We start from the raw sequence: 15161 nt of genomic DNA, 5'->3' as shown, positions 1-15161 counted from the left end.
TGGGATTGCAAAGAGAAAAGTTGAGAAAACATTTGGCCATTATTCATTGTTGATGCATATGTTCTTTTTTAAAGGGGTTACTTCAAAAAAGAAATGGAATCAAATAGAGAATATGCAGGAGAAGCTCTGCTAGTCTAGTTATGGAGTGGAGATATGACCTGGGATGCAAAAGAGGCTAGCTTTGTGAGATTTGATAGTACTTCACATCCAAGTTTGGGAACCTCATATTAAGGGACAATCCAAGAATTCCTAAGGTACTACTAGATTTTATTAGACCTATAGACAACCTTGCTAGTTTGAAGGTGTCCCACAATTGGGTAGATATTATACCATACCCTGTGTCTATAGTTTTTAGAGTGTATAGATTTCAAGGGACTCCCCATGTAATTCCTTACCAAGTACCATTGAAGGTAGGGATAGCTAAAATTCTAAGGTAGATAGATGGGTTAGAGGAAGCATAATTGACTAGTCTATCTAGAGGTTTAGTTTTTCCATCTTACACACTTTCCCACAAGGTCATAATCACCAAGGGTGGTTGGTTATTTTTTTTATAAATTTGCAAATAAATATAAAATGGCTATTTATCATGCTCATTTAAATGATAGTGAAGTATTCTTTGATATATTTAGACAGAGGGCCAGAACTAGTGCCAAGAAGCATCAAGCCTACTTCCCTGATGACATAATTAGAAATGAATTTTCTCTTCAAGAATAAGAGATTAAGAAGGAGAAGTGGAGAGTTTACTCCAGGGTTTGGGAATTAATTAATTGATTTGATAAGGATTATAAGCCTCTAGAAGATGCAAAGATAGAGGTAGATAAACTAAATAAATTGATGATCACTTTTCCTAAGATCATGGAGGAAATGAGTGAGAAAAAATTATTCTTTGTTAATTTTTATCTTGATAAGGCCCAAGAGGCCATGAGAAAATTTTCTTTTACCCCTATAGTAGGATTAGGGTAGCTAGTTATTCAAAAAAGACCTAGCTACAATATAATTTAGAATATGAGAGCTATAGTGGACAAGGAAAAATGAATAATTGAATCTAGAAGTATTGTTTTGGAGGAGAGGCCTAATGAGCCAATGTCTAAGAGGAAGAAGATAGAAGATAAATAAGTGCCTCAAATAGAGGAGTACTCACCTACCAAATTCACATTGCATATAGGAGATGAATAGCTCACTAAGGAGCAAATGGAACAATTAGGATCCCAAGGGGGAGCTTTTATCACTATTTCTAAATTGGAATAAGGAAACCCTCAAGAAACTCTCATGCCAAGCCTTGAATTAATTGTTTCTAATTATAGAGGAAGGGAATTGGATCCTATGGTAGAGGAAGCTAGTCTAGAGGTTCTCTCTGATGATAGATTTGTCAAATCTAGAGATTTCTAATAGTCTTCATGGAGGACTAATATTGAATTGTTTGAAGAGAGATGCAATAAAATGAAAGTAGAGCATCTTGAGATGGAAGAGATAGCTCTACAAAATCAAATGAAAGAGAAAAAAGTACAAGAATTTAAGAGCTTGATCCATGAAGAGGGGAGGAAAATGATAAAATCATCAGGGGTCCTGCTTCTGCCAAATTGGGACATTGTTGATGCCATGGTTTTTAGTTTTGTTACTAATAAATTTAATGTAGATGAAAAGGTGGAGAAAGAGTTAAAAGTTGCCAAGTTTAATGAAGATCATACTACATTAGTGATCTAGTCAATGAGAAAAGGATCTAGAGCTAGCTCTTCTCAGCTTGATAATACCAGTTTGATTGGAAATTTGATTGTAAAAGGGGTGGAGGATACTACAAGTGAAGAGTCTATAGAGCTAGGTATTGGAACATCCAAACTCACCCTAGCCACAACCCTAAGGGATAAAAGGGAAAGATTAGAATTATAGGAAAAGTATGAGAAGATTTTGATTGCTTATAATAGAGAAGTCCAAAAGAGAATTGAGCTTGAAAATAAGGTTATGGGGCACCAAGAACAATCCAACAGGCCAAGGATCACTTATCCTTATCCACCAATAGAGCCTCTTAAATCCACTCTGCTAATAGAAATTCCAAACACACCATAGAGACCTCATTAATATACTATAGAGGATTTTGAAGAAGAAAATAGAAATTTGTGGGCATTGCATGTGGAACTAGATATTTAGTATGAGAATAGATTGAGGAAGGTAGTTATCTTTTTAGTAGATAAAATTGATTGGCCAACCTTTTATGAACAATTAACAAAGGTAATAAATATATAGAATGAGCTAAAAGAAAATGATGATGTTCTAAAGCCAATTGTCGATAAATGGAACAAAAGGGACATGATGTTAGCCTACTATGCTTTTTAGTCATTAGTTTATCTTGTGAACATATAGAACAGAACTATGAGTTGACTAATAATCTCTTCGAGTTTGATGATAGAAGAACTGCATTGAATAGGAGAATCATTAATTATCTTGCAAAATATAGGAGTAAAGTTTTTGGACTCTTCCCCCATGCCCTAGATAAAAAGGATAAAACAAAAAATAAAGAAGAGTGGGCTTAGGAATTGGATGATCTATTGTGTCTCGGGATGAATAGAGTCATAAATGAAAAGGGAAATGCATGGTAGGCAAATACAACTAAAGAAGTTGTAAAAGTGAAATTATTTTATGATTCTTTAAGGGTAGATTTTATTGGGATAGATAAATTGGGAGAGTATGTTATGAAGAAACAACATGATTTTAGAGTTTTAATTGGCTATATGACACACTTTTTGACAAGTAGGTGGCAGATTTTGTAAATGCAAAGCAATTGGAACTGGGTGAAAATGATGATTAAATGGAATAAGATGATTTGCAAATAATTGACACATCACTAAAAGAAAAAGAGGAAATAAGTAAGAAACTAATTGCATTTATGAGCATAGAGGCCCAAATAGATGACTTCGTAATAGGATAATCAAATGTAACTGTCAACCTACTAGTACATGATGATGTGGATTGAGAACCTCGAGTTGAATTAAGTCTACAAACATTAGAACTAGGTCTACCACAAGAAAGTTCATTAGTTACACCCACAAAGGAATGACAACAACATTAAAGTAAATCATGAAACTCCTCAGCAACAAAATGTGTAGTAGAAGTGGTCCCACAAAAGAATATTCATGATAAAAAATATTTTCTTGCACCAATTTTTTCTTTTATGATAGTAACTTTGCAAATATTCCTCTATCTTAAGGATAGCTGTTAGTACTCTCTAAGCTTGGAGCTTGTTGCATCTCACATTATATAAGTGAGATTCCAAGGCTAGAGAGGGAGTCTAAACTATTGTATAACTTTAGTTTTTCTAGTCTATTTTGGTCCTACTTCTTGATGTCAACTCTATGATGTATTTTTTCTATAATTCTTAGAATAGATTAATTTTCTAGGATCATGGTGTCTTATTTTGAGTTTTTTTGAGTGTTGTCCAATGTCACATAATTTTCAAAGAGAATTAATACAAAAATGAACTATCCCATATCTTTTTTCTTTGAATATTATTTACTAATTATTTTGAGATTGGATGGGCAAAGCTTATTCAATTCAATGCAACTAGGATAGGTTGAATATCATATCACTATTTCTTTTAAATCAATGATTTAAATAAATGCTTTAGTGATATGATAGGATTTCTAGGCAGTAATAAGGATATGCATAAGAATGGTTTTTAGGGAGAATTGCTAACTATATTGATTGTAATGCAGTCAATTAGGTCAAATAGTTGGATAGACTCTAAATCTCAATGGGTGAGGCATTGATTAATAATTTTAGTTAGCATATTAAGATATCATGGACAAGCATCAAGAAAAAGGTTAAATTCAAAATCAATTTACTTTAAATGCATGAAGAATATCATAGTTGGTCAATACTTGTTTGCATTTAATCTTTGAGTTATAGTTAGTTGTTGTTTATTGGAAATATAAATGAAGTAACTGAGAGTGGGGGGGGGGGGGGGGGGGTGTGAATTAGTTACCACAAAATAAAATCCATAGATCCCTTAGCTGTTTGATAAAACTATTTGGTTTTGTCACTTAGTAAACATACTTAAAATTCTCTAACTTAGTAAATGCAGTGTATGTTAACTTTAACAGATCTTAAACATTCACAGTGATTAACATGAAAAAAAACATAAAAGAAATAACATGAACACATGAGACACCAGATTTAACATGGAAATCCAATATGGGAAAAACCACTAAGTAACTAGCTACTAATTTTCACTCTTCTAAAGTGAGCCCTATTAGGAGCCAACCTGGTTAAAGGTTACAAAACACACTGTTAGGTGTGACCTTGTTAGAGGATTTAAAAATGGTTGTTAAACCAACTCTGCTAAGAGCTTTTGGAATCACTACTACAATGATAAGAAAGTAAAAATGAAATAACCTAAATGAGATGCAACTAGATTGTTGATGATAGATCTCTATCTACTTCCCACTAGATCCTTCTTGATCAAATAAAAGTTTGCTTCTCGTTAAGGATATCTAACCATCATTCGAATTGGCTCACACTTTCCTATTCAAACAATCAATATACTTGCATACTTGCTCATACTCTTCTAGAATCTCAATATAACCCTTCATTTATACCTTACAAATTATCAAGTTGGCTCATTTACAACTTACAATTACCAATAATCATTACCTCAGTTGGCTAGAATCAATACTTGAAATAATTAAACTTCATTTCTCAAATCAACAAAATGCTTCATTGGCTGACCCTGCTTGGTAAACACTAATTGTAAAATGATTTCCTATGTTAACCAATAGAAGCTTAGTTAACATTGCAAACCTAAAAAAATCCTTTAGAAATTGAGTGAACTCAATGAACACTGACTTTTGACCAACTTTCCTTTGTTAACCATGAGAGCTCAGTTAACACTGCTTTCTACCACATTTTTCTTTGACGCCTAAGTGAGCTCGATAAACACTATCTATGTAGAATAATTTCTAAGAATGCTTAGTAGACACAAAAAATTGCCTTGCTACCCAATTGAGCTTGGTAAGCACTGTCTACCAATTGATATTACATTTATGTAACATCAAAGACAACACACAATTAGAAAATTGTATCCAACAATCTCTTCTTTGGAATTGATGGAAACACAACATGTCATAGCATAATAAAATTTGAAAACAAATCTTTCTCTGATAGAAAGTTTCTGCCTCTAAGATTTTATGCCACAAACTTCTCTAATGTAGTAATCTCTCTCTGTGAAGGAATTACATAGCTTCTTTTCTAAAAAAAAAACTCTCCCTCAAATAAAGTTAAATTTCAAAAAGATATGACAATAAACTCTCCCTCTTTGACAATACATGCCAAAGACAATACATACCAAATAAGTATCAATGTACCTTGAGTACTAATTCATAGGGGAATGACCCCTAACTTACCTCTTAGATACAGGAATGCATCCTTAGGTAATGGCTTGGTGAATATGTCTACAATCTATTCTTTTGTATGGACATATCCCAATCTAATTTCCTTATCCTACACCAATTCTCTGACAAAATGACATTTTATGGAGATGTGCTTGGTTTTGGAATGTATCATTAGATTCTTTAATATGTTAATTGCACTTGTGTTATCAAAAAACATAACAACTAGTTCTTTGATCTCAACCTTCATTCCTTCCAACAACTATTTAAACCAAACAATATTAGAATAGTTCACTATTGCTACAACATATTTTACTTATATTGTAGATTAGGATCTATAATTTTATTTTTTGCTTGTCCAAGATACCAACCTTTTTCCAAGAAAGAATGCTCCACCACTTGTACTTTTTATGTCATCAATTTTTTCTATCTAATCAGCATCAGTAAATACTTTTAAGTCCAAATTTCCTCTAAGTTTATACCATAAGCCATAATCTTTAGTGCCTTTAAAGTATCTCAAGATCCTTTTGATTGCCATCATGTAATTTTCTTTAAGTTTTTCCAAGAATCTTGCTACTATACCAACTGCAAGAGCAATATTAGGCCTTGTATAAACTACATATTGTAATTTTCCAATCATTGACTTGTATAAGGTCTGATCTACCTCTTTTGAATCATCATCTTTGGTAAGCTTTAGTCTAGTACACATGGGGATTCCAACTAGCTTTGAATCTTCCATACCAAATTTTTTAAGTATCTCCTTGATATACTTAAATTGAGTGATGTAGATACCATTCTTGCTCTATTGAATCTGAAGACCAACAAAGAACTTAATCTCACCAAACATTGACATTTCAAATTCTTTATTCATTTTCTCTAAAAATTATTTGCATAGATCATCATTCCCTATAAAAAAAGTATCATCCACAAATATTTATGCCAAACAAATCTTGTTATTTGGTCCTTACTTAATGTAAAAACTACTATTATAATTAGTTATCTAGAAACAAATTTGAATAAGGTAGTTATTCAATCTCTCATACCATGCTCTAGGAGCTTGTTTTAGACCATACAATGCTTTGTGTAATTTACAGACCATGTCCCGTTTATCTAGATCAACAAAACCTTCAAGTTGTTCAATTTAGACTTCTTCATCAAGAATACCATTGAGAAATGAAAATTTAACATCCATCTAATATACCTTAAATCCTTTATGTGTTGCATATGCAAGGAAGGTCTTGACTCCTTCCAATCTTATAACAAGAGCAAAAGTCTCACCATAATCAATTCCTTCTTCTTGAGAGTAGCCTTTATACACTAATCTAGATTTATTTCTTGATACCTTACCATCTTCATTCAACTTATTTTTGAATACCCATTTTGTTCCAATCACATTTTTATCTTTAGGCCTAGGTACAAGAGTCCAGGTTTTGTTCTTTTCTATTTTCTCTACCTCTTCATTCATAGCCTCAATCCAACTTTCATTTTCCAATGTATCTTTAACATTTCTAGATTCAAAATCAGCAAGTAAACAAGTACCTTTTAGCTTACTTCTTGTCATAGTACCTTATAATTTGTCTCCAATAATCTGACTTGGTGCATGATGCCTTTTGACATACTTGGCCAGTATAGGTTTCTTACCTCTTGAATGAATTGCATTGTCATCCTCTTGAATTTTAGCTTTAGGTTTTGGCTACTTAGACTTGATAGGCATTGGCTTGGTAGCTTCAAAATGTGACTCCAGTCCTTCTGACTCAGTTTGAACTTCTTGCAACTTGGTGATTGAGGAAGACTCAGGAGTAGAAGTCTCCTGATTGACAAATGTGTCTAGCAATATATTAAGTTCAATATAAACAAATCTTTTGTAATCTTTTGGTTCTTTTTTTCTTTCTTCTTCAATCCTTTTTGCAAACTCATCAACTATCACATGTGCACTTTCTATGATTTTGTGACCAGACAAATTCAAACATCTATATGCCTTACTCTTGCAAGAATATCCTAAAAATATACCTTCATCAACTTTCACATCAAATTTTTCTTTTCTAGATTCTTTCAAGATATAACATTTACTTCCAAATACTTTTAGGTAACTTACATTGGTTTTATAGCCATACCATAACTCATAGGGAGTTTTGAATGTGTCCTTCTTCAACTATACTTAGTTTAAGGTATGAATTGTAGTGTTGATAGCTTCCTTCTAGTATTTGATAGCAATATTCTTTTCAATCATTATAGTCCTTACACAATCCATAATAGATCTATTCCTTCTTTCAACTATTCCATTTTGCTTAGGAGTTTCAGGGGCTATTACTTATCTTTTGATTCCTCTTTCAACGCAAAAGTTATTGAATTCATTGGAGATGAATTCACCACCTCTATCTGATCTTAAGAATTTCAATATTTTCCCTATTTCCTTCTCTACTCTTTCCAAATAGCATTTGAACTTCTCAAATTCTTCTAACTTCTCTTTCAGATACATAACACTCATCATTCTAGAGTAGTCATCAAAAAAAAAAATAAAGAATTTTTCTCCAATATAGCTCTCAATTCCAATAGGTCCACACAAATCAGTATGCACAATTTCCAAAGTATCCTCAGACTGATAGTTTTTACTTTTAAAACTAGTCTTTCCCATTTTACCAATCTAACAATTCTTGCATAGACCAACATCAGGTTTCTTCAAACTAGGAATTCCTCTTACTTTTCTAAATTTTCTTATTTTCACCATGTTATCAAAATTTACATGACATAACCTTCTGTTCCATAACCACCTTTCTTCAAATTGAGCAATAAAACATGATCACTCACCAAGATCAAGATAAAACAAGTTACCTTTTGTTTGTTTACTTGATCCAATCAATTTTCCTTTGTCATCTAGCAATCCTGCCTTGCCATGCATGAATTCCACCTTGGATCCAATATTGATTAGTTGTGCCACACTCAAAAAATTATGTTTTAGTCCTTCAACCCAATAGGCATTATCAAATATGAGTTCTTTGGTTAATGAGATTCAACTTCTTCCTTTTATGCAACAAGGTTCATTATTTCCAAACCTTATGCTACCACCATCATAATCTTCAAAGTGTTCAAAGTTTGTTTTTTCACCAATCATATGATGTGGACATCCATTGTCTATGATCCATGTATCATTTTTGCTCACATGAGAGATAAGTGACATCTTATCTTCTTCATCATCATCAAATTCATCTTTCACAACAATGTAAACTATTTCATCTTCACTATTATCAGAATCTGTAGCTATAAAACATGTTTTCCTACCTTTGTTCTTGAATGATTTGAAATCCTTCTTGCCATTGTACTTGTGACCTTTCTTCTCATCCTTGCTAGCTTTGTTTGAGCACTTGGCTTCAATATGACCAATTTCTTCACATGAAAAATATATTAGGCGAACTTTTCCTTTGTATTTTCTTTTGCCTCTAGAATATTTCCTTGCGAGTAGACCTTTAACAACTTCAAGATCATTGTCAGAACTTTCTTCAAATTCTTCTTCACTTTCTGACTAAGTGTCCTTTTACTTTCTTGCCTCTTTCCTTAAGTGAAATCTTGGCCTCAAATGCTAATTCAATGTTCTTAGAAGCTGGAACATAATTGTCATAGTTATCTAGCTCAAAGGTTGTCAATCTTCCTACCAGGGTATCCAAAGTTATCTTTTGATTTGTCTCACATCTTCTTTCTTGAGTTGCAGATAATCTAATTGCATAATGGGAAGAAATGTTTTAAGAACTTTACTTACAATTGTTTCCTCCTTGATCTCTCCTCCAGAAGCTTTTATTGCACTGACACTTGCTTTGATCCTTTCAACATATTTGGCAATGTTTTCATCCTTTCTCATTCTCATATGATCAAATTGTCCTCTAAGACTTTATACTTTAGCTATCCTCATGTTGTCATCGCCACCATAGATATCTTTTATCTTGTTCACATTTCAAAAGTATTTTTGCAATCCTTGATATCATCAAATTATTCATAGCTTAGAGTAGATGCAATGTTTATCATCACAGTGTTATGAGTCTTTTTCTCAACAATGTCATTAACAGATAATGTACCAAAAAGAGTTGTATATTCTTCATCAAGAAATTTCAATCCTATATCACTAATGAAAGCTAGATGAAGCCTCATTAGACCCTACCATGATAAAAAGTTGTTTTTTTTAAGCCTTGGAATTTCTCTCTTGTAAGACATCTTGATCTTTAGCTTAGGTCCTTGAAACCCTTCCTACAAGAACCAAAAGCTCTGATACCAATTGTTGAAAATATAGATGAAGTAACTAAGAGAGGGGTTGAATCAGGTACCACAAAAAAAAATCCACAAATCCCTTAGATGTTTGATAAAACTGTTTGTTTTTGTCACTCGATAAACATACTTAAAATATTATAGCTCAGAAAATTTAGTGTATGTTAAGTTTAATAGGTCTTAAACATTCACAATTATTAACATGAAAACATAAAATAGTTAACATGAACACATGAGACACTAGATTTAACGTGGAAACCCATTATGGGAAAGACCACCAAGTCACTAGTTATTGATTTTCACTCTTCTAAAGTGATCCCTATTAGGAGCCAACCTAGTTAAAAGTTACAAAACACACTATTAGGTGTGACCTTGTTAGAGGATTTAATCACCCTATTAGGAGTGGCCTCGCAAAAGGTCTTTAGAACAATTCAATAGAACTGTCACCTTGTTAGAGGATTTACAAATGTCTATTAAATCAATTCTACTAAGAGATTTTAGAATCACTACTACAATGATAAGAAACTAATAATGAAATCACTTGAATGAGATGCAACTAGATTGCTAATTATAGATCTCTATTCTGGTTCACACCAGATCCTTCTGGATCAAATAAAACTTTGTTTCTCCTTAAGGATATCTGACCATCCTTCAAATTCACTCACACTTTCCTCTTCAAACAATCAATATACTTGCATACTCACTCATACTCTTTTAGAATCTCAATTTGACCTTTCATTTATACCTTACAAATTATCAAGTTGACTCATTTACAACTTGCAATTACCAATAATCATTACCTCGGTCAGCTAGAATGAATACTTGAAATAATTAAAATTTATTTCTTAAATCAACAAAATCCTTCATTGGCTGACCCTCTCATTAATTACAGATCTTAAAATAATTTCCTATGTTAACCAACAAAAGCTTGGTTAACACTGTGAACCTACAAAAATCCTTTGGAAACTGAGTGAACTCGGTTAACACTGACTTCTGACTAACTTTCCTTTGTTAACCATGAGAGCTCGATTGACACTACTTTTTGCCACATTTTCCTTTGACACTTGAGTGAACTCAGTAGACACTATCTATGCAAAGTAATTTCTAGGAATGCTTAGTAGACACATAAAATTGCCTTGCTGACCAATTGAGCTCGATAAGCACTGTCTGCCAACTAATATGACATTTGTGTAACATCAAAGATAACACACAATTAGATAATTTTATCCAACAATTGTTACCTATAATTAGTTGTAAATCTAAGAAGAATTGTGACCAATATCTTGTAGGGGATTAATATTGTAATAGAATTTCATTGAATGAATGAAATGTGAAGGTAATATTAAGCTTTAAAACTTTTTATCCATTAGGTGCACTAGACTTGGCCATAAAGAGCCAAAAGAGTAGAAGATCTTTATGATTTTGTTAAGTTGGGTCCATTTCTGAAGACCATCTAGTTGATTATGGGAAGTAGCTAATCCTTAGGTTATGTTAATCTTCACCATCTTGGTATCAGGTATCTTAATACTTGGTATTATAAAGAAAGCTCCAATAGTGTTAAACCCATGAGCTAACACAATATTATCCACAAGTATGATTCATAAATATAAATAAATAAATAAACATAATTTAAAAAATATAATCCATAACATACCTTTATTACCTTCTTCTTTTCCAAGAGTCACAATATTTTATAATACAAATCCTTTGGAAATTCACAACACTTCATAGTTATAATCCTTTTGAAAAGTCACAACACTTCATAACAAAAATTCTTTAAAAAAATTTCAATACTTTATAATCACAATATTTTTAAGAGTCACAACTATTCATAATTATGACCGTTTCAAAGGTTCACATACTTTCAATATTATTCATAACCTTTCAAAAAGTCACTTCCTTACTTTCTTCATGATATTACTTTCCTCTTCCATTTTTCCTTTTTGAACTCATCTCTTCTTCTCTTCCCTTTTTCCCCTTTGTAAAATAAACTCTCTGCCCTTTTATATGTTAACTTAAGGAGTCATGTCTATTTGTTAAATTTCTCTTGAATTTTCATTAGATTTAGTTAATTTATATTATTATATGTTATATTATTTATTTACTTATTTTTGTTTGTTATTATTTATTATCAAATTCTATTTAGAAAGTTAACATACTTTCTACAATATTGTCTCTTGTATTGAATTTTATTTCTTTATTTACTTTTGAATTTTTTTTTAATTATTTAAAATATCACACTAAATATTATTTCATTAATAATATAAATTAAATAATTATTATTTCCTAGTTTTATAAATATAACTTCATTATCATCATTTATTATCTAATAATTATTAAAACTCTATCTTAAAATGGGGATATGATAGAGAATGTTACTCCCATATACATTAGTTATTGTCAATAGTGAAAAATGCTAGTCGATGAGATTGGAAGATGTTGGTTGGTGAACATTGTTACCAAGCCAAAACATATTAACAACACAAAGATCAAACATAAGTATAAGTATGAACCAAGTTGTAACTAAGCACTATATATACCATGTAGTTATATGTATGTAAAGAAAGGACTTAACCAAGAAAAAAAATTAGCTAGGTCATGAGGACACCAAATGAAAACATGTCTACTAAGTATCCATAAAGTGTTTATCAAGCTACATGGAAAGAACCTTGGAGTTTGTAATGGTACATAATTCTATATATTTTGATTCCACCAAGTGGGAAAAGGTGTTTGCATAGGTCAGGGAGAGTATTTGGTAAGATTTATTAGAAAGATAAATTTCATTGTCTATGATTCCAAGCAAGAGCATGAACTGATGAAATAAAAAATGGCTAATGAGATGATAAGGATGATCCTAAATCGTAGATCTTAATCAAATCATGTATTCTAGAAGGTTCCTAAATCTTAATTAGGTAAAGGATCAAAGAGGCAAAAAAAATTCTATATAAGGTCCTACTTAGAATAATTTTAAAGTTGTTGTTGAGGCTACCACTAATAAATTAATTGTGGAGAAGGGATATGATGGAGGAATGAGGAAGTAAATCTATTTCAAAAAAAAGTACTAAGAAACAAAAGGAAATGATTTTTCTGAGGCTAATGCAGCATTTCATATTGTTAAGCTAGCCCTGGTTTCTGGGGTTGACAACCTTTGGCTGGAGGGGGATTCATTAAATACTATTAATTATTTCACTTGTCAATCTTTTCAATCTTGGACTATTGTGAATGTGGTGGAGGAGAGAAAAAATAACCTTGGAAAATTTAAAAAGATCCACATAAGCCATGCGTATAGGGAGGCCAACTCAGCCGCAAACTAGTTTGCAAATGAAGCGGTAATAAAAAATATGGTGATGACGTGGAAAAATGGTGAAAGCTTTCTGAGGGTTGTGAAAGAATTAATATTACTGGAACATATCCAGGGAAGTACAAAGAAAATCCAATTATATTTATGGAAAGATTTGTAAGATTTCACATCAAACAAGGAGTAAATGAGAATCATGCAAAGTTATTATTTTTCCATCATATCAAGTACGTGTGGCACACTTTTTGGATCGATTTGCCTTCTACCATTTTTTCTGCCATATGTAAAACTTTTTTTGGGTTTAAAAAATAGAATGAAGCTAAAATTTGTGAGAGAATAAGAAGTAGGTGGTTTTGTGAACCAAAAGAAATAATGGTTGGGGAGAGAAGTAGGAAGGAGCCGATGGGGGAGGTAGATAATTGGAGAAATAACCTGAAGGCATGGCATAAACTAGAGAAGGGTGGCATTATGAAATTCATGGAAAAAATCCATGGTTTTGATAATGAGGTCACCAATACAATGGTGGAATCATGGAAGGAGGGACAAGTTAAAATCAATGGGGTAACACACCAGGTTTATTTGGATTTGATTGCCCAGGTCGCGGAGCTCTCCTTGGAGGGGATAAATTTCTTTAGAGACAAGAAAATGTTAGCCAATGTAGTCAAGGACTTTGTGAAGGATGAGAATGAAAGGAAGAAACTTGTGAAGACTAAGACATACTATGAAACAAAGTCCATTAAAAAACTCTAGAGGTATGTCTTAAGAGTTATTATTGAATATATATCCCTAGATACTAGGTTTGATAGGGTCAGGACTCATCATTTTGTGTTGTTAAATCACTTTAGGCATGGAATAAAGATTTCTTTTCCTTTTTATCTTTTCACCTCCATGAGCAAGAGCATTGAGGGTTTTAAAAATAAACCCACTACTAACCCTGACCTTCATGAGGGGTTACTCCTCCTGGTATATGAGTACTTAAAGACTTAGACCAGGGGCAAACCCCTTGGTGAAGCTAGAAATGCTTCTAAGGAAACTGAGAGCTCAGATTCTAAGGAAGTATAGAGCATAAATTCAAAGGATGAGGAAACTTCCCCCTCTAAAGGTAAGAAATCTAAGGAAGGGGTGAAAGTTTCCCCCTCTACCAATATTGCTCCCAGTAGAAAAATCCCTAGGGGTTTAACCCCTAACCCCCCCAAGATTGAGGAAAAAGAGGAGGAGGAGCATAGCATTGAAGAAGAGGATATATAATTAGAGGAAGAGGTGAAGGGGGAGGATAGTGAGAAGGTTGAGGAGGAAATAATAGTTACATCGAGGAACTCCAAGAAAAGGAAGGCTGAGGAGGCTTCATTACTGGAAGAAATAAAAGACCAGACTCCTTTGATCACATGCCCAATCTCTACCATTTCTTCACCACAAGGGAAGATAATTTCTCTGGTGGAAGATAGTGGGGAGGTGGTTTTGAAAGATAGGAGGGGATTGTGGAGAAATTTTAACTCTAAAATGGAAAAGATGGGAATAGTTAGAGAGGTGATGGAGGAAAAATATGGTAAAGTCCATTTTGATGAACTTCTTAACCCAACTCTTGTTGCAATCTCTGATAATGTGAGAGAATATGGGCTCAAACTACTCAAAAACACTAAAAATAGCATAATATATAATTTTCACTCTATCAAATGGCTATTTCATGAGATAGAAGAACTCAAGGAGAAAGTGAGCCAGAAGGACAACCACATGAGACGTAATGAAAAGGGACACTAGGTTGACCAAGAGGACCATATCTCAATGGTTGAAAAAAGAGTTCTAAGGATGGAGACTTCTAATCAGAGCCTAGCTAACTAGGTGATTGCACCTTTGAACACCCTAAATGAAAATATCAATAGTTTGGGTGATTCTCTAAAGGAAGTTGGCTTTGGTGGGGAAAAAGAAGATAAAGCCAATATGGGCTATGAGAAAACCAAGGAAGAAAAGAAAGAGAACAAGGGATAGATGGATGATTAGAACCAGGATCAAGTAGGCATGGACAACTAAAAGGCCAATGAAATTATAGAGACTCTATAGGTTCTAGATAGGGAGAACTAATAGTTTTAGTTTTCATTTTTTGTTTCACCCTTGTCTAGAGTTATTGGTTTTTATTTCTTGGTTGCGGGCCTGTCTTTTGATTTTGGCTATTTATAAGAAGATGCAAACTAGTTGGACCTTACTTTTTATTTATATTTCTATTATTATGTAAA

This window comes from Cupressus sempervirens, chromosome 8, assembly GCF_028749045.1.
Source record: "Cupressus sempervirens isolate cs-2001-9-10 chromosome 8, ASM2874904v1, whole genome shotgun sequence".
Taxonomy (NCBI): domain Eukaryota; kingdom Viridiplantae; phylum Streptophyta; class Pinopsida; order Cupressales; family Cupressaceae; genus Cupressus; species Cupressus sempervirens.
This window is presented reverse-complemented; position numbering follows the sequence as displayed.